Here is a 24,513-nt window from a genome sequence, read left to right as displayed (position 1 = left end):
ATCTGAACTCTTGTTTCACTTAGTGCAATTTAGTCGATCTGTGTGGTTTGGTATATCTGCATTAATCTGCAATCTCCTCACTATTCTCCTCTTTAAATATTAAGGAATTTCATCTGATAAGCAGCACACCTTAGAGGCTAAATATAAATTGGCTTAAAGCATTGGGTTTTGTGGCAACCAGTCCTGTTGATTATCTTAGCTTATCCACTAATACTCTCCCCCAGCCCATGCTGTTCAAACATACTGGCTCCAGTTTTCTGCAAAAACAATTCATATGGTTCTACCTCAGGGCCTTTGCACTCACTGCCTCTCTGCTTATAGTTCTGTTCCTAGATGTCCAGGTGGCTTATTCCACCACCTCCCTTAGATCTAAGCTTAAATATTACTTTATTGATGAGGCATAATCTGTTTATTCCATATAAGGTAGCAATCTCTTTCTCCCCCCAAACTTCCAATCTTCCTTCCCCTGCTATATTTTTTTTAATATTGATTGACTGATTGATTGATTGATTTGGCTACACCAGGTCTTAGTTGCGGCACGTGGGATCTTGGTTGTGGCATGCGGGAACTTTAGTTGTGGCATCCGGGCTCTTAGTTGCAGCATGTGGGATCTAGTTCCCTGGCCAGGGATGGAACCCAGGCCCCCCTGCATCGGGAGCATGGAACCTTAGCCACTGGACCACCAGGGAAGTCTCCTCCTGCTATATTTTTTTTCTACATAAAGTTTTCACCATCTGACAGAGTTTGTATTTTAACTTTGTTGATAATATTTCTTCATCACCAGAAACATGTTCCACGAGGTCAGGGTTTTATATCTGCTTTCTAATTACCATACAACCAGTGCTAAGAGCACAGGACTTGCCCAACAGTTAAGGGAAGAAAAAAGAAAGATAGAAAAACAGCAAGTGAAAGTCAGCCGAGCTCATGACCACCTGACATCCAGCGTCAGAAGCCTGCCTGCCATGTTATGTTGAGTGGGGGCCATCTACTCCCTCTCACATCTGTCACAAACTGCCTTATTACAGCGCATATGCCATTATTTAATTAATTGACCTTGCCAAATGGAAAAGAGGAACATAAGTAAGAAGTGTGAAAAATAGCTTTGTCTGTTTTTTACATGTCTTCATTCCTTTTGTCTCTCTGCATTTCTTTCCTCCTTCGTGTGTCCACCTCTCCATTTTACCTTTGTGCCCTCTCCTCCTTGCTCCTTTGCCCCTGTTATTATGGCTAAATGCATCTGTGGCACTAAACCAAGCTGAGGGGCAGAGATTATTGAGGGTTGATGAGGCACATAACAGACGCAGTTAATCTGCCCTGGAGAGCCTTGAAGGAGGAAGGGGACCTTGCGGTGAAACTGGATAAGGTATTCTGTAAACCAATGGCCTCCAATAAGCATTCGATTTAAACTGAGCAAGATACTGTGTATTACATTGCTCTCAGTTTCTTAGAAACACCTGCCAATGAAGAAGCATTGTAATGAATTACTTAAAAAACTGAGAGTGTTTTTCAATTAGCTTTGCTTCTTTTGTGAGGATTAGTTTCCCTTTCTGAAAAATATTTGAGTAAATGAGAAAAAGTGAGTAAGATTCAGTGTGTAAAGAAAAAGTTAAACCTTTAACATTGGGTGATTGCCTGTCAATTTGCACATTAGACAGAGGTTTATCATGGAATCAGATATGATGTTTTGGGATACCGTTTGTTAATCCTCCTGCCTACAATCAGGCACACGCTACCTGATCCCTGATCATTCTGCCGCTAGAATCCCATATTACATAAATTCCATGGTGTGTAAATTTACTGCGTAAATCCAGAATTCCTTGAAATGAAGAAAAACGGAATATCTAATGAGTTGTTGGTCATGTCCCTAACTCTAAATTAGAAGTTCTAATTTAAAGAACTGGAATTATAATTGTGAGCAGGGAGTACAAACTCAGAAGCCAGTGTCAAAGACCTTAGTTGTAAGTGCAAACCAATATCAGAAGCAGCTATTTGTGACAGACAAGGAGTCTCTATACACTATCAGTTCTTGGACAAGAGGCTGGGAAATACAAGATAAGTCCTAAACAAATAATTCTCTATTTCTTTCTTTAAATTTTTCTTTAAAGTATTTTATAACATTTCACACGAATCCATTGCTCTGTCTCAGGAGTTTTGTAAACTACCTAAAATTTTACGTAAAATTTTGTGTTTATGTTTGCATGTAAATGTTTTTGGAAAGTGGGTCTATAATAACCTTAGATAATTTTTGTGAGCCCCCCCCAACAAAAGATAAAGAACTACTGCTCTATAATCTTTTGGAAATCTGGAAAAGATGTGGGAGGAGTGTCTGGCTTTCCGTTCATTGTGGTGTTTTTATTTGACAGAAGTCCAAAGGGCTGCCAAAGTGAAAGTTCTTTGGTTACCAGAAACAAGGCCAAATGACCCAGCTGAAGCCGTTCTAAGATGCCTGATTGGCAAACACAGAAAGAGAATCTAGTTGTTCTAAACAGAAACTTAATTTATGGGATGAATATCATGGATTTCCTAGAACTGACTGGAAGTCTAAGGAGCCAGGTTTAAAAATATGGGCAACAACTGAGGAGGCCATTGGAGGAAAATCAAAACCCAAACATGAAAAGCGTGGTCAGGGCCATGTTGTTTCTAGTGCAGAGCCCTGCATGATGGGGCAGTGCTTCCAGAACACTGGGAATCACCAACTCTTCAGACACTTGAAAGAAATGCGAACGGTCCCAATTTTTTAATCAGTTGATTGTTTGCAAAATCAACCTTTACATTATAAAGGGTGATAGAAGTGGAAATGTTGATAGATGTCATTGATAGAAATGGAAATGTCGCTTACCGGTATTCTGCACAGTATCTTTTTTGCATATTTGAAAATCGATTGATAGTAAAGGTTGTTCTTCAAACTTATAGACTAATTATTTCCATGCAGTTTGAATTTCCAGATAATGCAGACAATAAATATTAATATACATGCTTTTAAGGAGTTAACAATAGCAATCCAAACCATGCCATTTCCAAATTATCTCTATTTCACATAAATAAAATTTTAGTACCCAAATTAAATAACTCCATCTTATAAATGAATGCAATACCAGTCATCATTTATATTCAACCCTTTGAGACCACTCTCTACTAAGATACACATAAAAATAGAACTCAAATCATCATGCAAAACAAAGTTCAGTTAAAATTTTAAGTGAGAAAAAGGAATGTAACAAGATTTTTTAAAAGGTTCAGATAAAAAGTGTACCTATTAAAATAATATAAGAACAACTATATAACTAAATAACCCAACTGAGTATAGTGTTGAACATGATCATCTTAATATCTCACATAATGTTATTCTGGTCCATTACATTGATGATACTATAGTAATTGGTCCAGATTGGCAGCCAAGTTTCAAGCAATCTAGATCCTTGCTACTCTGAGTGGTCGTTGGACCGGCAGCATCAATATTGCTTAGAATTTTTTAGGAATGCAGAATCTCTGGCCCCATCCCAAATTTATGAATTAGATTTTGCATTGTATCAAAATTTTCAGTTGATTCACATGCTCATTTAAATATGAGAAGCACTGCTCCAGTGGTCAGTTAAGTCCTTTTTTTTAAAGGACTATGGCTTTAACTAGGAAAGAATAAGGGTTAAGAAGAATCACCTGGGAGCATTAAAAAAAATCCCCACACCTGCCCTATGACCAGACTCTGCAATATTCTCAGAGTAGAACAGGCTTGGTAGCCCAGCACAAATGCTTTTTAGAAAACTCCCCGAATAAATGTTTTAACCTGCCCTCTCTGGTTTGAGAATGTCTTACTTAGTAATATTCATCCCTTAATAACCATTTCTAAGTCCCTGCTCAGTCATGCTAGCTTAGAGCACAGGTCACCTGCTGGATCTATCCAATTGTATGACCCTGATCAATTTACTTTGTTACTCTTTAACTCATTTGCTGCATCTGTCAAGTAGGGATAATAATAATAGCACCCACCTAATATCATTTTGAGATAATTAAATAGCATGTAAATATAACATGTTTACAACTGTTGTGATAAAATGTGCATCAATGAGAAAGCCGGTGATGATGTTGATAGTGGTGGTGGTGACAGTCCTCCCCAGCACAAAAGGTTCCTCAATATATCTTGTTTTTGAACCACTTAGAGTATGAGTTCTAGATTTTAATTACAAAACTACAACTGTTTTAACAATGTGATTGCTTTCAAATCATCATATCACGCACACCTGTCCTTTTGTTAAATAAATTTTGTTCAATAATACAAGGGGTTTTTCTTAAAGACTACTTACAAAGAAGCTATTTATTAAGATGATGGCCTGTTAGTGGCCCCTGACTACCACCTCCCAAAGTTTGCAATGAAAATACTCATGACAATGTGTAAAGAAAGGCGATTACAACCATATATAAACTAGGGCTCTGGGTCACTGTTCTGTCGGAAACTATGAGGATTTCTCATTGCAAGGTGGAGATAGAGCCAGTGACAAAATACTGGGGCTGGTTAGAGAAGGGGGAAGGGGTCTTGTACACCCTGACAGGATACACATCTCCCCAGGGATGTGGGCCTTCACTAACCAAGTATAGAAAGCGCTTCCTATGTCTCTACCCACCCAAGGCTATTTATTTCCTGCCCCACATTTCTTAATAGTCCGTTAGTACACGATTTTCTCCATTTATGTTAAAACCATATCCCACTGATGCAAAGCCATCAGGGATAGAAGTAGACCTGCATTTGAACACTAGGGTTGGAAGGAAAAGGTAAAGAACAGGAGGTGCCTGTGCTGTTTGGGCATGGGCTCTACTTTTCCTTTTTTGAAAAACATTTTTTTATTGAAGTATAGTTGATTTACAATGTTGTGTTAGTTTCAGGTGTACAGCAAAGTGATTCAGTTTTATATATATGTATATGTATGTGTATATATATTCTTTTTCAGATTCTTTTCCCTATAGGTTATTACAAAATATTAAGTATAATTCCATGTGCTATACAGTAGGACCTTGTTGGTTATCTGTTTTATACATAGTAGTGTGTATATGTTATTCCCAAAGTCCTAATTTATCCCTCCCCCCTTTTCCCCTTTGGTAACCATAAGTTTGTTTTCTATGTCTGTGGGTCTATTTCTGTTTTGTATATAAGTTCATTTATATCATTTTTTTTTTAGATTCCACATATAAGCAATATCATATGATATTTGTCTTTGACTTCCTTCACTTAGTATGATAATCTCTAGGTCCATCCATGTTGCTGCAAATGGCATTATTTCATTCTTTTTTATGCCTCAGTAATATTCCCTTGTGTGTGTGTATGTGTGTGTGTGTGTGTGTGTGTATATATATATATATATATACACCACATCTTCTTTATCCATTCATCTGTCGATGGACATTTAGGTTGCTTCCATGTCTTGGCTATTGTAAATAGCGCTGCTATGAACTTTGGGGTGCATGTATCTTTTCAAAATTATAATTTTCTCCAGATATGTGTCCAGAGGTAGGATCCCTGGATCATATGGTAGCTCTATTTTTATGGGCTATACTTTTTTCTTGCTCTGCTTTTTAAGAATGTACAAGTTACAGTGTGCTTCAAATCATTTATAACTAAATTCTCCCACATACATTCATATAACGAAGCAGGAACATATGTATTTTCACCTATCCTTCAGAACTGCATAAAATCAATGACAAACACTAAGAATTCGGCTAGGAGCTGTGATAATCATTCAACCCTTTAGTTTCAGGTCTGAAATGAGGATTAAAATAGCAATCAGGTGGATAGTAATTGGAGCCCAGCCAAGGAGAATGTACCCATGCAGTTTATTGGCAAACACCAGGCCTAATTCATTTCAAAGAGGAGTAACAGACAAAAAAATAATTAAAGCAATCAAACAACAAAATAAAAAAACAACTTTTGGGATTTAAAAACATCATAGAGCATAAATGGAAAAGAATAGTTCAGAAGAAGACCATACTTTTAGTAAAAAAATAAAAAGGAAAAATTTTTTCATAAAAACATTTAAAATTTTTGTTGTTATGCACATTATTTATTTATTTTTATTTATTTTTTTGGCCACACCATGCAGCTTGTGGCATCTTAGTTCACCAACCAGGGATTGAACCTGGGCCCTTGGCAGTGAGAGTGAGGAGACCTAACCACTGGACTGCCAGAGAATTCCCTTAAATTTTTTAATTTTTATTTTATATTGGAGTATAATTGATTTATAATATTGTGTTGATGTACAATATTGTGTTAGTTTCAGGTGTACAGGAAAGTGATTTAGTTATACATATACATGTATCCATTCTTTTTCAGATTCTTTTCCCATATAGGTTATTACAGAATATTGAGCAGATTTTCTAAAAGGAAAATTTTAGTCCAAGAAGTGCAATTAAATTTTAAAGAGCATGAAATTTTTGTTAAAAAAAAAAATCAAGAAAACATTCACTCTGTTGACATGAGGCATGAAAATTATGATGATCCCACTGAGGAAATTAAAAGGGACCTGAGTGATGGGTGTGCGTTTAGAAAGAGGAGAGCCAGCTGACCTGCCCATGAACACTTCGGCCAGAGCCTCCGGAAGTGATAGAAAGGGTGGTAAGGGGAGTGGTGACCTGAAGCTCAGACACTAAAGGAGGGAATGGATCCTAGTTAGTGAGGACACATAGACCGGAGGGTGACACCCTGCAAGGGTCAAGTGTAATGGGGTGAAAAATATAGGCAAGAGGGGAGACCTACCACAGGGAACTGACAGTCAGCATGCTTGTAATGACAGTGTTCAGATGCAGTGGTTTTAAAGATTAAGCGATCTTGAAATTGGCATTCCATGTCATTTTTAAAGATGAGTGGTAAAGCAAATATTTTATTCAGATCTCTCTGCGTCATTCTGTCTCTCCCTCTTCCTTCCCATCCTCTATTCTTAATGTGGAAGTTTAAAATCCAATCTCACGTCAGTTCCTTTTAAAAGTATAGTGTGAAAACCTCCCCTTAGTATACCTGTGTCATCACCTGGGTTTTGCTGCCACTTGGTGGTAAGAAGAAGCCATGAGTCTTAGACACCCTATGGTTTAAGTCAAGCCAGTGAACTACAGGAATATTTTCCAGATTTACTGGTAAGAGTACTTCATTGTAAATCCTTTTATATTTTGTAGGCAAAGGGCTTTCATTGTTTTACACGCAAGGTTTGTTGAATATACTTTTTAAAACAAAGTTTGTTATAAGCATTGTATAACTTTTAGTATGAAATGGACCATAATTTAAAAGAAGTTTGGGCTAGCTTTTTGTCTGTCTTTCTTTATATTCTGAATGTGAAACTGTATTGGAGAGAGCGAAGCATGAAATAAACTCACCCTCATCTGCCTGCAGACCTCTTTCCACAGTGAAGCTGCACATTGAGGACCATGAGGGCGAGGCTGTGAGGTCCATGAACTAAGCAGTATTTGAGCCTAAGTTCAGAAACTGGGGTCCTGAACAGTTTTTTGTGTCATGACAGCACTTAGAGGTCCTTGATTTCTAAAGCATCTGGTGGAAAATGACCCTTTATTGTAGTCCAAACCCCATGCTCCCCTCCAACACAAAGCATTGCTTCGTTTCCTTCACTTAGAATGTTGTTTCTTTTCAGATTCTACCCATCCCACAAGGCCTAGTTTTAAAATGTTAGTTGTCTTTATTTCTTCCCGTTCTCATCTCTCTTTAGCACTTGTGCCTTATGCTGTATTTTCCACTTGGTCACATCTGTGATGGTGACAATATCTTTTTATTTCTTTTGCATCAACTCATTACTTAATGTAGTCATTTAAATAGTACTAAGACAGCATGTACTAATCTGCAACTAATTTGTGCAGTAACTGCGAGTATGAATTTGGAAAATTTTGTAGCAGTATGACATTGCCACAGTATTTTTATTACATTTTACAAAATGTAATAGGCCTTCACAATGGGTAGTTTGAGAAACACCACTGAAGACAAAAAAGATAAAACTTCATAAATGCTTATTGGATGATCCTTAAGGTAATAAGTAAACTAGGTATTCTATAAAGTGCTGTCCTTCACCAAAAAAAGGCAATAATTAATAACAGTAGTTACTTAAATAATTAAATTACAATGATTCATATCTGCGGTAAGATTGAAGAATGAGTTTTCTGAGCTTGATTAATTCTTTCACAAAATGTTCGCTTAGATAAGCACTTCACTTTTAATGGATAAATGTACTTTTATAAAATCTGAAGGAAAACATGTTTTGAAAATTCTTATCCTTACCTCAAAACTACTTTTTCTGCTAGTACCTCTGACTAGAAGGCTTTAATATATCAACTAAAGCCTTTCAGTCAGAGGTACCTTACTTTTTGAAATTTGAGCCACCTTTAAAGGTCCAAATGTTCCATCCCGTAGAACATGTTTACAAAAATAGTTTCCTCTCTTCTCTTATTGTATTATTATATTAATGCCTTAATTTGTGGTGATTTGTGAATATGTCATATTTTCCTTAAGCTTCTTAAGGTCAAGATCATTTATTATAATTTTGTATATTCCTTAATGTCTTGCCCAGAAGAGGTGCTCAATAAATGTTTGCTAAGTTAACACCATTGAATAAAACAAAACAATGTCATTTCTATTATTAATAATGATTGACCCTGCATTAGCAGGGTAGGAAGCCTGAGGCATTTGTCAAGCATTTTCAAAATGACCAGCCAACTTTAGTACCAGAGACCAGGGAAAAGGACCCGGGTGAAGTCATTGGATGACCTTGGCTTCCTTAGACATGATTCAACCCAATGGATCCAGATCAGAGAGTTTCAGAGTTGAAAGGGGCCATAGACGTCATCTAAATTAATAGCCAAACCAGAAAAAATATTTCAAGGACTACTTGGAAGATGTGTTGAGCTGTTAAAAGTGAAGAAGGCTAAGAATCTAAGATGATAGTTGCTTAAGAATAATGCCACCTCATAAAAGAATACTGCTGACCACTACAACCAAAGCAATACTTTTGATGAAAGTAGATTCATAGATCTGTACACATCTTCAAACATTTAAAACTGATATAAGCTTGATATGTGGTCCAACATGTTTCTGTAAGATCTCCAACTTCTTTTTGTTTGAATGTTAAATGTATTCCTTAAGCAAGTGATTTGAAGAAGATTTTCATCATGCCTGCCTTCCCCCTGTCCTCCCTCAACTGAAGATGGGAACCCAGCTGTCTACACTGGCACAGGGTCCGCTGGTGCAGTGCCTTAGTGACATGGCGGTGGAGAAAAGCACCGGGTCAGTCTCCAGATGACTTCCTGTGAGTTTTCTGCTTTCACATGAAGCTTCTGAGAAAGGAGAAAGAAAAAACTCATAGGAAATGCATTGCCCTTCAAGAAAGAAGACCTGCTGTGCAGAGGCGCACACAACTGTGGACAGAGTTCAACATTTTAAATGAATTTTCCACATAGTTTATGTGACCTCATTTAAAAGACTGTTTTTGGACTCCCTGTTTCTAATTTATACCTATATTTTCCTGTTCACTTAAATTTAGGGAAATACTCATGTTAGCATTGAGAGCTGTGTCTTTATTTCTCTTTTCTCCTGTGTTCTCGGTGTCGCAAACGACACTGATCCTGCGCAGTGACGTGAATCCAGACACACCGCACGCTCAGGAGAAGAGCTCTGCTTGTTTCGTTCAGCAGCCCACTTACTGGTCTCAAATCTGACAAAGAAAAAAATAGAAACACGCGTCAAACACTATAGTCAAAGTACTTAAACGTGAAAGTTAAAAAAACCTTAATTGATTCATGACTGGCAAGGTGACAATACACATATGATTTATGATATTCCTCTACAATCTCTATTTATAGACTACATGTATGTCATCACCTCAGTTACTTAGAATCGTGTTCATTTACAAGTGACAGATAACACTCAAGATAACAGTGAATTCAACAAGTGTATTTCTTGCTCATATAAAATTAGACGTTAAGTTGGCCATCCAGGTTTGGTGTGGCAACTCCACTTCATGAGTTATCAGGAACCATATTTCTCCAGCTCCAGCTAGAATATGCCTCATTTACTTATGGCCAAATGTGCCTTTGAGGAAACACAACTACCAACTCTGGGAAATCACAGACACACAACAATTCTGCCCTTATCTTACCTTCTCTAATTTAAGTTCCATGGCCACATTGAGCTGCAAGGGAGGCTGAGGAATATAGTCTTTACCTGAATGATAATGTTGTCAGCTAAAAATATTGTTCCAGTTTCTATAAGAAAAAGGGGAGAGAAAGTTTTGAAAATAAATTAGAAATCTTTGACACACATTATCCCTTTCTATAACAGAAATGATTCCTGTTTAAGGAATTCTTTTAATACTAATGAGAAAAAATTTGGGAAATCCAACAGAATAGAGAACAAGGAGTATGAATAGGTATTTCAAGGTAGGGACAACACTAATGGATTAAAACATATATAATCAGGTGAGCAACACAAAATAACACTTTACAGACACATTAATAAATTTTAGAAAGTTGCAGCATAACAAATATTAGTGAAAATGTGGGTAGGTAGGCATGTTCATGTTTTCTTTCAGGGATGCAGACTCATTTAGAGATCATTTTCTTTTTTTTTAATGTATGTATATATTTTTATTTGTTAAGTATGGAAAGTGTGCTTTTTGGTTCCCTGTGTATTTTTTAATATTTTTAATTGAAGTATAGTTAATTTACAATATTGTCTTAGTTTCAGGTGTACACCAAAGTGATTCAGTTTTATATAAATATTTTTTCTTTTTCAATCTTTTCCATTATAGGTTAGTACAGAATATTGAATAGAGTTCTCTGTGCTATACAGTAGGTCCTTGTTGTTTACCTATTTTATATATAGTAGTGTGTATATGTTAATCCCAAACTCTGATTTATCTCTCCCCCTTTTGGTAGCCATAAGTTTCTTTTCTATGTATGTGAGTCTGTTTCTGTTTTGTAAGTAAGTTCATTTGTACGATTTGTTTTAGATTCCACTTATAAGTGATATCATACGATATTTGTCTTTCCCTGACTTACTTTGTTTAGTATGATCATCTCTAGGTCCGTCCATGTAGCTGCAAATGGCATTATTTCATCCTTTTTTTAATGGCTGATCAATACTCCATTGTATACATGTACCAGATCTTTATCCATTCATCTGTCGACGAACATTTAGGTTGCTTCCGTGTCTTGGCTGTTGTAAATAGTGCTGCAGTGAACATTGGGGTACTTGTAGTTTTTTAATTATAATTTTGTCCAGATATATGCCCAGTAGTGGGATTGCAGGATCATATGGTAACTCTATTTTTTTTTTTTTTTAAGGAAACGCCATACTGTTCTCCATAGTGGCTGTACCATTTACATTCCCACCAACAGAGTAGGAGGTTCCTTTTTCTCCACACCCACTCGAACATTTTTTTTAACTTTTTATTTTATATTGGAGTATAGCCGATTAACAATGTTGTGATAGTTTCAGGTGCACAGCAGAGTGACTCAGCCATACGTATACATGTATTCATTCTCCCCCAGACTCCCTCACTCGAGCATTTATGTAGACATTTTAATGATAGCCATTCTGACTGATGTGAGGTGATATCTCATTGTAGTTTTTATCGGCATTTCTCTAATAATTAGCAATACTGAGCATCTTTCCATGTGCTTGTTGGCCATCTGTATGTCTTCTTTGGAGAAATGTCTATTTAGGTCTTCTACCCATTTTTGGATTGGGTTTTTTGTTTTTTGTTTGTTTGTTTGTTTGTTGATATTAGCTGTATGGGCTGTTTGTATATTTTGGAAAATAATCCCTGTCAGTAGCATCATTTGCAAATATTTTCTCCCAGTCTGTAGGATGTCTTTTCATTTTGTTTATGGTTTCCTTTGCTGTGCAAGTGCTTTTAAGTTTAATTAAGTCCCATTTGTTTATTTTTGTTTTTATTTCCATTACTCTAGGAGATGGATCCAAAAAATTACTGCTGTGGTTTATGTCAAAGAGTATTCTGCCTATGTTTTCCTCTAGGAGTTTTATAGTATCCAATCTTGCATTTAGGTCTTTAATCCATTTTGAGTTTATTTCTGGATATGGTGCTAGAGAACGTTCTGATTTCATTCTTTTCCATGTAGCTGTCCAGGTTTCCCAGCACCACTTACTGAAGGGACTGTCTTTTCTCAACTGTATATCCTTGCCTCCTTTGTCATAGATTAATTGACCATAAGTGTGTGGGTTTATTTCTGGGATCTCTATTCTGTTCCATTGATCTATATGTCTGCTTTTCTGCCAGTACCATTATTGTTTTGATGACTGTAGCTTTGTAGTATAATCTGAAGTCTGGGAGTGTAATTTCTCAAGCTCAGTCTTCTTTCTCAAGATTGTTTTGGCTATTCATGATCTTTTGTGTTTCCATACAAATTTTTTAATTTTTTGTTCTAGTTGGGTGAAAAATGCCATTGGTAATGATAGGAATTGCATTGAGTCTATAGTTTGCCTTGGGTAGTATGGTCATCTTAACAATATTGATTCTTTCAATCCAAAGACACGGTATACCTTTCCATCTGTTTGTGTTGTCTTCAATTTCTTTCATCAGTGTCTTATAGTTTTCAGAATACAAGTCTTTTGCCTCCTTAGATAGGTTTATTCCTAGGTATTTTATTCTTTTTGATTCAATGGTAAATGGGATTATTTCCTTAATTTCTCTTTCTGATATTTCATTGTTAGTGTATAGAAATGCAACAGAGTTCTGTATATTAATTTTGTATCCAGCAACTTTACCAAATTCATTGATGATTTCTAGTAGTTTTCTGGTAGCATCTTTAGGATTTTCTATGTATAGCATCATGTCATCTGCAAACAGTGACAGTTTTACTTCTTCCTTTCCAATTTGGATTCCTTTTATTTCTTTTTCTTCTCTGATCGCTGTGGATAAGACTTCCAAAACTATGTTGAATAAAAGTGATGAAATTGGACATCCTTGTCTTGTTCCTGATCTTAGAGGAAATGCTTTCAGCTTTTCAACATTAAGTATGATGTTAGCTGTGGGTTTGTCATATATTGCCTTTATTATATTGAGGTATATTCCCTCTATGCCTACTTTCTGGAGAGCTTTTATCATAAATGGATGTTGAATTTTATCAAAAACTTTCTCTGCATCTATTCAGATGATCATATACTTTTTATTCTTCAGTTTGTTACTGTGGTGTATCACATCAAGTGATTTACAGATATTGAAAAATCCTTGCATCTCTGGGGTAAATCCCACTTAATCATGGTGTCTGATCTTTTAATTTCTTGCTGGAGTCAGTTTGCTAGTATTTTGTTGAGGATTTTTGCATCTATGTTCATCAGTGACATTGACCTGTAATTTTCTTTTTTTGTGATATCTTTGTCTGGTTTTGGTATCAGGGTGATGGTGACCTCATAGAATGAGTTTGGAAGTGTTCCTTCCTGTGCAATTTTTTGGAATAGTTTCAGAAGGGTAGGTGCTAACTCTTCTCTAAATATTTGGTAGAATTCACTTGTGAAGCCATCTGGTCCTGGGATTTTTCTTGTTGAGAGTTTTTTAAATAACTGATTCAATTTGAGTACTGGTAATTAGTCTGTTCATATTTTCTATTTCTTCCTGACTAAGTCTTGGGAGATTGTACCTTTCTAAGAATTTGTCCAGGGACTTCCCTGGTGGCGCAGTGATTAAGAATATGCCTGCCAATGCAGGGGACACGGGTTTGATCCCTGGTCCAGGAAAATTCCACATGCCGTGGAGCAACTAAGCCCATGTGCCACAACTACTGAGCCTGCATGCCACAACTACCTAAGCACGTGTGCCTAGAGCCTGTGCTCTGCAACAAGAGAAGCCACCACAATGAGAAATCTGCGCACCGCAACAAAGAGTAGCCCCCACTCGCTGCAACTAGAGAAAGCCTGCATGCAGCAATGATGACCCAACGCAGCCAAAAATAAATAAGATAAAATAAATAAATTTTTTAAAAAAGAATTTGTCCATTTCTTCTAGATTGTCCATTTTATTGGCATATAGTTGCTCGTAGTAGTCTCCTATGATCCTTTGTATTTCCTTGGTGTCAGTTGTAACTTCTCCTTTTTCATTTCTGATTTTACTGATTTGGGCCCTCTTCCTTTTTTTCTTGATAAGTCTGGCTAAGGTTTATCAATTTTGTTTATCTTTTCAAAGAACCAGCTTATAGTTTCACTGATCTTTTCTATTTTTTTTAGCCTCTATTTCATTTATTTCTGCTCTGATCTTTATGATTTCTTTCCTTCTACTAACTTTGGGTTTTGTTTGTTCTTCTTTCTCTGGTTGCTTTAGGCATGAGGTTAGGTTGTTTATTTGAGATTTTTCTTGCTTCCTGAGGTAAGTTTGTATCACTATAAACTTCCCTCTTAGAACTTCTTTTCCTGCATTCCATAGGTTTTGGATCATCATGTTTTTGTTTTCATCTGTCTCTAGGTATTTTTTATTTTCTCTTTGACTTCTTCAGTGATCCACTGGCTGTTTAGTAGCATATTGTTTAGCCTCCACGTGTTTGTGTTTTTCTGCAGTTTTTTTCTTGTAGTTGATTTTTAGTCTCATAGTGTTGTGGTCGGAAACACAATTTACTGAGCTATGCTTTTTGGCCCAGCATGTGATCTATCCTGGACAGTGTTCCATGTGCACTTGAAAAGAATGTGTATTCTGCCATTTTGGGATGGAATGCTCTATAAATATCAATTAAGTCCATCTGATCTAAAGTGTCATTTAAGGCCTGTGTTTCTTTATTGATTTTCTGTCTGTATGTTCTGTCCATTGATGTAAGTGGGGTGTTAAAGTCCCCCACTATTATTGTGTTACTGTCAATTTCTCCTTTTATGTCTGTTAACATTTGCCTTATATATTGAGGTGCTCCTGTGTTGGGTACATATATGTTTACAATTGTTATATCTTCTTCTTGGATTGATCCTTTGATCATTATGTAGTGTCCTTCTTTGTCTCTTGTAACAGTCTTTATTTTAAGCTCTATTTTGTATGATATGAGTATTGTTACTCTAGCTTTCTTTTGATTTCCATTTGCATGGAATACCTTTTTCCATCCCCTCACTTTCAGTCCATATGTGTCTCTAGATCTGCAGTGAGCCTCTTGTAGGCAGCAAATATATGGATCTTGTTTTTGTAACCATTCAGCCAGTCTGTGTTGGTTGTAGCTAGCATTCAGTCCATTTACATTTAAGGTAATTATTGATATGTATATTTCTATTACCATTTTGTTAATTGTTTTGGATTTGTTTTTGTAGGTCTTTTTTCCCCTTTCTTCTTTTGTTTTCTTCTCTTCTGATTTGATGACTATCTTTAGTGTTATGTTTGGATTCCTTTTTCTTTTTTGTGTGTCTATCTATTATAGATTTTTGTTTTGCAGTTATCATGAGGTTTTTGTATAGGAGTCTATATTTATACATGCTAGTTTTAAGTCCCTGATCTCCTAATTTCAAACACATTTTAGATACCCTGCATTTGTACTCTCCTCCTGTCATGATTCCTGGCTTTGATATATTTGTGTGTGGATGATTTCCTACCTTTACTGTATATTTGCCTTTACTGGTGAGCTTTCCCATTTCATAATTTTCTTATTTTAGTTGTGGCCTTTTCTTTTCCACCTAGAGAAGTTCCTTTTGCATTTGTTGTAAAGCTGGTTTGATGGTGCTCAATTCTTTTAGCTTTTGCTTGTCTGTAAAGTTTTTCATTTCTCTGTCAAATCTGAATGAGAGCCTTCCTGGGTAGAGTATTCTTGGTTGTAGGTTTTTCTCTTTCATCACTTTAAATATATCATGCCACTCCCTTCTGGCCTGCAGAGTTTCTGTTGAAACTCAGCTGATAAAATCAGCTGATAACCTTATAGGGATTCCCTTATATGTTATTTGTTGCTTTTCCCTTGTTGCTTTTAATATTTTCTCTTTATCTTTAGTTTTGGTCAGTTTGATTACTGTGTGTCTTGGTGTGTTCCTCCTGGAGTTAATCCTGTATGGAACTCTCTGCACTTCCTGGGCTTGGGTGACAGTTTCCTTTCCCATGTTAGGGAAGTTTTTTTAGCTATTATTTCTTCAAATATTTTCTCAGGCCTTTTCTCTCTCTCTTCTCCTTCTGGGATCCCTATAATGCAAATATTAGTGCATTTGGTGTTGTCCCAAGGGCCTTTTAAACTGTCCTCACTTCTTTTCATTCTTTTTTTTTTCTTTATTCTATTCTGCAGCAGAGATTTCCACCATTCTGTCTTCCACATCACTTATCCATTCTTCTGCCTCATTTATTCTGCTATTGATTCCTTCTAGTGTATTTTTCATTTCAGTTATTATATTCTTCAATTCTGTTTGGTTGTTCTTTATATTTTCTAACTCTTTGTTAAAAACTTCTTATAACTTCTTACTCTGTGCATCCATTCTTTTCCTGAGTTCTTGAATCATCTTTACGAATATTACTCTGAACTCTTTCTCAGGTAGATTGCCTATCTCCACTTTATGTAGTTGTTCTTCTGGGGTTTTATCTTGTTCCTTTGTCTGGACCATATTCCTTTCCCATCTAATTTTGTCTAAATTTCTGCTTGTATTTTTATGTATGTGGAAGGTTAGTTATGTTTCTTGACCTTGGAGAAGTGGCTCTCTGTAGGAGATGTCCTTTGCGTCCCAGCAATGCACTCCCCTCTCGTCACCCAAGGGCCAGTGACCCAGGCAGGGTAGCTTCTGACCTGTGTTTGCAGACTAAGTTCCACAGGTTACGGGATTGTAGTTTTCTTGCTTCTGCTGTTTGCTCCCTGCTGAGTGAGGCTGGTCTAGAGACTTGTGCAGGCCTCCTGGTGGGAAGGACTAGTGCCTGCCCACTGGTGGGTGGAGCTGGGTCTTGGGCCTCTGGTGGACAAAGCCATGTCAAGGGATGTGTCTAGAGGCACCTGTGGGCTCAGGAAGTCTTTAGACAGCCTGTCTGCTGATGGGTGGGGCTGTGTCCCTGCCCAGTTTTTTGTTTGGTCTGAAGCATCCCAGCACTGAAACCTACAGGCTACAGGTAGGGACCAGGTCTTGGTGCCAAAATGTCAGCCTCCAGGAGAACTCAAGCAGATGAATCCTCCTTGACATGTACACCACCAGTGTCTATGTCCTCAGGGTGGGCCACAGCTGTCCCCCACTTCCCCAGGAGACCCTCCAAGACCAGCAGTATGTCTGGCCCAGACTCCTATGAAGTCACTGCTTTTGCCTTGGGTCCCAGTGCACACAAGACCTTGTGTGCACCTCCAAGAGTGGTGTCTCTGTTTCCCCCAGTCCTGTGGAGCTCCTGAAATCAAGCTCTGCTGACTTTCAAAGCCAAATGCTCTGGAGGCTGTTCTCAGTGCTAGACCCACAGGCTGGGGGGTCTGATATGGGACTCAGAACTCTCACTCCTGCGGGACAATCTCTGTAATATAATTATTCTCCAGTTTGTAGGTCACCCACCCAGGCGATATGGGATTTGATTAGTCTGATTATATCGCAAGTCCACTCCACCTACCTGTGTACTGTCACCTCGGGAAAGCCTGGACTTGGGAACTTGGTTTCCTTTCTAAACAACAGAGCAAAGGGTATGATTTCACTGCACAATTCTGATGTTTAGGAAGACAAGGAGGAGAGGAAGTGCAACCTTTGCTCCCTTGCAGCTGTGCTGACAAGCACATGCAGGAGACAGAAAAAGTAAGGTGGGGTGGGGGGGCTCTGAGGGTGGAAACTAAATGACAAAAATGCTAGCAGCCCAGGAAGCATCAAACAGACAACAAACAAACAAACAAACAAAAAAAACTGCTCTGCTAGAGGCAATGATTCCGAGCCCATTTTGATAGGTTGAAGTTTTTACACACATCACAACAAAGCACTCAGTCTTTCAGTTCTTGGTTTCAGTCATTCTAATGTCAGTAACATGGGAATGTTGCTGTGTTTTTCTGTTTGAGTAGAAGACAAGAAGAGAACTGCCTTTTAGACTCTAAGGACAAAATACATTAACTAAAGCAGAGTTTTTACAAACAAATGCCTTTCATTGCACTTAAGGTTTTCTTGATTTTTTTTTTTTTTTTTTGCTACCACATTAAAAGGTATATCGTCTGCAAAATTTTCAATGAAGACTGCCAATTAGAGTCATCTTAGCCAAAATAAACCTCTTTTTTTTTTACTCCCAAGGCAGATTTGCCTGTATGAATTATTCAGTTGTTGTTTTACTTTATCAGTCAATATATGATAGACTGTTTAGAAGCCAGAGATTTTTAAGTATATTAAAAGGAAAAGATTTTGAATAGGGAATGTGAGATTTATAATCTTTCAGAAATAGCATTCGGGGAGTCAATGAAGATAAGATTAAGTAGAGAAACATGCAACTCTGTACAAAACCGCCATGTAGCCTTTTGAGGATGGGAAACTCAATTTGCTTGGTCATTCACCAGTGCTCTAAGTATATTGTTTTTTTTAATAAAAAGATAAAAAGGCCAAATTTGGGTCAAAGGAAATGCTATGACCATTTATGCAACATTTGTTTACACAATCTAGTCAAGGTTCAGCATGCTTGAAAGGAAGGGAGGCTTGAGAATGAATGCATGAAATCTTCAAGTGTCTTGTTTGAATTAACATACAAATAATAGCATGCCATGTGAACAAGCAAGAAAAAGTGAAAGTATTATGTGTGTTCTGTTAGAAATGGATTATGACAAAAAACACTGCACTGTATTGTTAAAAGGCCCTAAAAATATTTTCCATAGTGCAGAGAAAAGAATCAGGGGAAAATTCTTTTTGTAAGTACTCTTTAGGCATTCCCGTATATAGGAAAATTCATTCCTGAAATCTCAAATAAACAGGCTCCGTATACACAGAAACATCAACCACTAAGCTGCTGAAGTACAGGGATAAGAAGGCAGCTACAGTGGTAGTCCACACATTTATGGGGACGAGATTATAGTATCAAAAAGCCTTTTCTCCCTGAAGTTGCCTAGTCATCTTTTCTTCCTTTTACCCCAGTTAAGCTGTTGTTGAACTTGCACTAGAAATATGTCCCTTCCTTATGTCTCATGATGATAAAAAAAAAAAAAAGAATTCCAAGCAACCCCAAAAACAGGAAACATGGCTTGTCCTCTCTATGTGGCTTTAATACTTTGTGAATGTCTATCTGTATCTTTTGAGAGTAAAGAGATTATGTGATAGACAGGGGTATAGAAGTCCTAGAATTTGCAATAAAATTACCAATTTGTTGATTTAATTTAGTTTTGTTTTGTCATCTCACTGCTATGGTATACTGTGTAAAATATTAACCTTGAGTGGGGTGGAGGATTTTAATCTGTTCCTTGAATAAAGTTTGCAAATACAGGTCTGTCTGATTGAATCATCACACTTTATTAGTCATTTCCAATAAATTTTAGTTAAATATAAGCCATAAGGAGAGTAATCTCTGCTCTCCCAAGAATTTTCTCAAAAGGATCCCATTGTCTATTCTAAATTTAATTTGAAATTATTTTAACTGGAGCAGGCAGAAAGAACATAGAATTGAGGGGAAAAAATGAGAAATTAAGTAAATGTTTTGAAAATAATAATATTATTAAAATAATAATAACTAAAATTTATTGAGAATTTATCATTGCCTAAGCATTGTACTAGCACTTTTACATGCATGATCTCATTTAACTAGCAATTATTTGGTAGAATCTAATGACATTTTAAAATTGCTAATTCTGTCAATAAAATCAACAGCTTGGTTTTGTTTTACCAAGCTGAATTAAATGCATTCATTATTATATTTTTTGTTGAAATAAAATTGACCTATAACATTGTATAAGTTTAAGGTGTTAAGACGTGTTGATTTGATATACTTATATACTGAAATATGATTACCATTGTAGGATTAGTTAATACTTTGGTCACTTTGGTCACATCACATAATTATCTTTTTTTTTTTTTTTGGTGAGAACATTTAAGATCTAGTCTCTTAGCAACTCTGAAGTATACAATACAGTATAATCAATATGCTGTGCATTAGCTCTCCAGAACTAATTCATATTCTAATTGTAAGTTTGTACCTTAGACCAATATCCCCCCAATTCCTCCAGCCCCCGGCCCTGGTAACCACCAATCTACTTTCTATTTCAATGAGTTTGGCTTTTCTAGGTTTCACATATAAGTGATATCATACAGTATTTCTCTTTCCCTGTCTGACTTATCTCACTTAACATAATACCCTCAAGATCCGTCCATGTTGTTGCAGTGGCAGGACACCCTTCTTTCTCATGGCTGAATAATATTCATTATATATATATATATGAATCCATCCATTGACAGACACTTAGATTGTTTCCATATCTTGGCTATTGTGAATGATGCTTCAGTAAACATGGGATTGCAGATATCTTTTTGATATCCTGTTTTCATTTCCTGTGGATATGTACCCAAAAGTGGGATTGCTGGATCATATAAAAATATAGTTTAAAAAAATTTTTTTTTGAGGAACCTCTATTCCACAATTTTCCTAGGGGCTCAAACAATTAACATTCCCACTAAGACTTGCAGTACTTTGATGACTAGGAGTGATGAGAGTGGGCACCCAGTCTTCTTGCTGATCACAGAGGAAAAGCTTTCAAACTTTCACTGTTAAGTATGATGTTAACTATGGGATTGTCATAAATGGCCTTTATTATGTTGAGGCATATTTTTACACCCAATTTCTTTTTTAAAAATTTTTTTATTTATTATTTATTTATTTATTTATTTTTATTCTTGGCTGTGTTGGGTCTTCATTTCTGTGCGAGGGCTTTCTCCAGTTGCGGCAAGTGGGGGCCACTCTTCATCGTGGCGCGCGGGCCTCTCACTATCACAGCCTCTCTTGTTGCAGAGCAGAGGCTCCAGACGCTCAGGCTCAGTAGTTGTGGCTCACGGGCCCAGTTGCTCCGTGGCATGTGGGATCTTCCCAGACCAGGGCTCGAACCCGTGTCCCCTGCATTGGCAGGCAGATTCTCAACCACTGTGCCACCAGGGAAGACCTACACCCAATTTCTTGAGTGTTTTTACCATGAAAGGATATTGGTTTTGTCAAATTCTTTTTCTGCATCTATTGAGATGATCATGTGATGTTTTTGTCTTTCAATCTACTAATGTAGTGTATCACATTTATTGATTTGCATATGTTGAACCATACTTGCATCCCAGGGATAAATCCCAGTCAATAATGATGTATGATCCTTGTGATGTGTTGTTGAACTCAGTGTGCTAATATTTTGCTGAGAATCTTTGCATCTATATTATTCAGGGATATTGGTCTATAATTTTCTCTTCTTTTGTGTCTTAGTCTGGCTTTGGTGTCAAGGCAATATGGGTCTTATATGAATTTGGGAGAGTTGCCTTCTCTTCAAGTTTTTGGAAGATTTTGAGAAAAATTGTTGTTATTTCTTTACTGAATGTTTGATAGAATTCAGCAGTGAAACCATCTGATCCTGGAATTCTCTGTTTGGGGAGGTTTTTGATGACTGATTCAATCTCCTTACTCATTACTGATCTGTTCAGATTTTCTGTTTCTTCATGATCCTGTCTTGGTAAGTTGTATGTTTCTAGGAATGTATCAATTTCTTCTAGGTTATTTAATTTGTTGGTATAAATTTGTTCATGATAGTCTTTTATGATCGTTTGTATTTCTGTGTTACAGACATTACAGTTGTAATGTCTCCTCTTTCATTTCTAATTTTATTTTATGAGTCTTTTCCCTTTTTTTCTTAGTCTAGCTTTTGCCTTTTAAGAAAAGCTCTTAGTTTTGTCTTTCCTATTGTTTTTCTCTTCTCTATTTCATTTACCTCTGCTCTGATCTTTGTTAGTTACATCCTTCTGCTAACTTTAGGTTTAATTTGGTCTTCTTTTCAGTTTCTTGAGGTGTAAAGTTAGGTTGTTTATTTGAGATATTTTTTCTTACTATATGCATTTTGCATAATAAACCTTCTTCTAAAAACTGCTTCTACGATATCCTAAAAGATTTGGTGTGTTGTATTTTCATTTCCATTTGTTTTGATATATTTTTTGATTACCCTTTTGATTTCTTCTTTGGCCTATTGGTTATTCAGTAGTCTGTTGTTTAGTTTCCACATGTTTGTAAATTTTCCATCTTTCCTTTTGTCGACTTCTAGTTTCATACCATGTGGTCAAAAAGATACTTGGTATGATTTCAATCTTACATTTTCTAAGACTTGTTTTATGGCCTATCAAATGATCTGTTCTGGAGAATATTCTGTGTGTGCTTGAGAAGAATGTGTATTATGCTGCTGTATGGTGGAATGTTCTGTATACGTCTGTTAGGACCACTTGTTCTGATGTATAGTGCAAATTCACAGTTTGTTGGTTTTCTGTCTGGATGACCTATGCATTGTTGAAGATGGGGTAATGAAGTCCCCTACTGTTATTGTATTATGGTCTATTTCTCTCTTCAGATCTGTTAGTATTTGCTTCATATATTTAGGTGCTCTGATGTTGAGTGTGTATATATTTATGATGGTTATATGTTCTTAATGAGTTGAGCCCTTTATTCTTATATAATGAGCTTCTTTGTCTAGTTACCACTTTTTTTCAAGTCTTTTTTTGTCAAATATAAGTAGAGCTATCTCTGCTTTCTTTTGGTTTCCACTTGCATGAAATATATTTTTCCATACCTTCACTAAGATCCCATGTGTGTCTTCAAAGCGGATGTGTGTCTCATGTAAGCAGCATATAGTTGGGTTCTGTTTTTTTTAATCCACCCAGCCACTCTGTGCCTTTTGATTGGTGAATTCAATCCACTTACACTTAGAGTAATTATTGGTAGGTAAAGACTTATTTATGCCATCTGATTACTTGCATTCTGGCTATTTTATCAGTCCATTGTTCCTTTTTCCCTCTCATGCTGCCTACCTTTGTGGCTTGGTAATTGTCCTTAGTGGTATGCTCTGATTTCCTTTTTTGAATCCCTAGGTTTTTGCTTTGTGGCTACCATTAAGCTTACATAGAACATCTTATAGATCAAACAGTCCATTTAAGGTGTTATCAAACGAACTTCCATTACATACAAAAACTCTACCCTTTACTCCCTCCCCCTTACTTTTTTTATGTCATAATTCACCTCTTTTTAATATTATGTTTATGATATAAATATTGTTTTTCTGGGGAAAGTCTTATTTCTCTTTCATTTCTGAAGGATGATTTTGCTGGATAGAGTATTCTTGGGTGGCAATTTTTTTTCTTCCAACACTCTGAATATATCCTTCCCCTCTCTCCTGGCCTGTAGGGTTTCCTCTTAGAAATCCACTGATAGCCTCATGGGAGTTCCTTTGTAAGTTACAATCTTTTTCCTCTTAATGCATTTAGAATTCTTTCTTTGTCTTTGATTTTTGACAGTTTAATTATAACGTCTCTTGGAGAAGGTTGTTTTGAATTGAGATAATGGGGTGCTCTATTAGCTTCATGAACTTGGATGTCCAAGTTTTCCCAAGTTTACAGCTATTGTTTCTTTAAAAAATCTCTCTGCCCACTCCTCCCTCTCTTCTTCTGAATCTCCAGTGTTTCTGATACTGGATTTTTTGATCCCATTGATCACATAGGCTTTTTCCATTCTTTTTCATTCTTTTTTTTCTCCTCTGACTCAGTTATGTCAAAGTTCCTATCCTCTAGCTCACTGATTCTATCTTCTGTTTTGTCTATTCTGCTACTGATGCTCTCCCTTACATTCTTCATTTCATTCACTGAGTTCTTCAGCTTCAGAACTTCTGTTGTTTCTTTCTTATATCTCTCTTTTAAATTTCTCATTTTGTTAATGTATTGTTTTTCTGATTTCATTCAGTTGTGTTTCTGTTTTCTTGCAGCTCATTTAGTTTCCTCCAAACAACTATTTTGAATTCTTCATAAGGTAAATCACAGGATTCTGTGTCTTTGTTTAACTTACTCGTGGCATATTGAGGATTTTTTTGGGAGGGGTTTTGGTGATTTTATGTTTCCTTGATTTTTCATATTCCTTGAAGTTTGTGTTGCTGTTTTTGCATTTAAAGTAGAAGTTACCTCTCAAATCTTTACTAGTTGCCTTCAGGTGAAATATGCTTTTTGTTGGTCCTGCTTATATCTGGGACTTTCTCTGACCTTGAATGAATACACCTGATCCATGCTTCTTGCTCCCTCTGGTAGCATGATTCTCAAGCTTGTATCTTTTCTTTAGATCTTACTACTCATCAGGCTGTCTGCTGGAAACCTCTCTTTTGTTTTCCAGAAGGTGTCACTACAGCTCAAATTTGCAGTTTCTCCCTGCCCACAGACCCTGGCCTGTTTTATGCATGAACTTCCTGTTTGTTTGTGCTGGCTCTCACTGTCACACTCAGGAGTACCTAAAAGAGCTGGCTGCACAGTGAGTTTAACATGTGGTGCACTGGGGGTGTCTGCAGGCCAGGTGGGGCAAATCCTCAGGTAAGGTTTGCCCAGCAGCTTGTGGGAAGGCTTACTGCTGGAGTTCTGAAAGCATTCAGTAGTAACAGTGTCCT

Source organism: Balaenoptera musculus, chromosome 2 (genome assembly GCF_009873245.2).
Source record: "Balaenoptera musculus isolate JJ_BM4_2016_0621 chromosome 2, mBalMus1.pri.v3, whole genome shotgun sequence".
NCBI lineage: Eukaryota > Metazoa > Chordata > Mammalia > Artiodactyla > Balaenopteridae > Balaenoptera > Balaenoptera musculus.
This window is presented reverse-complemented; position numbering follows the sequence as displayed.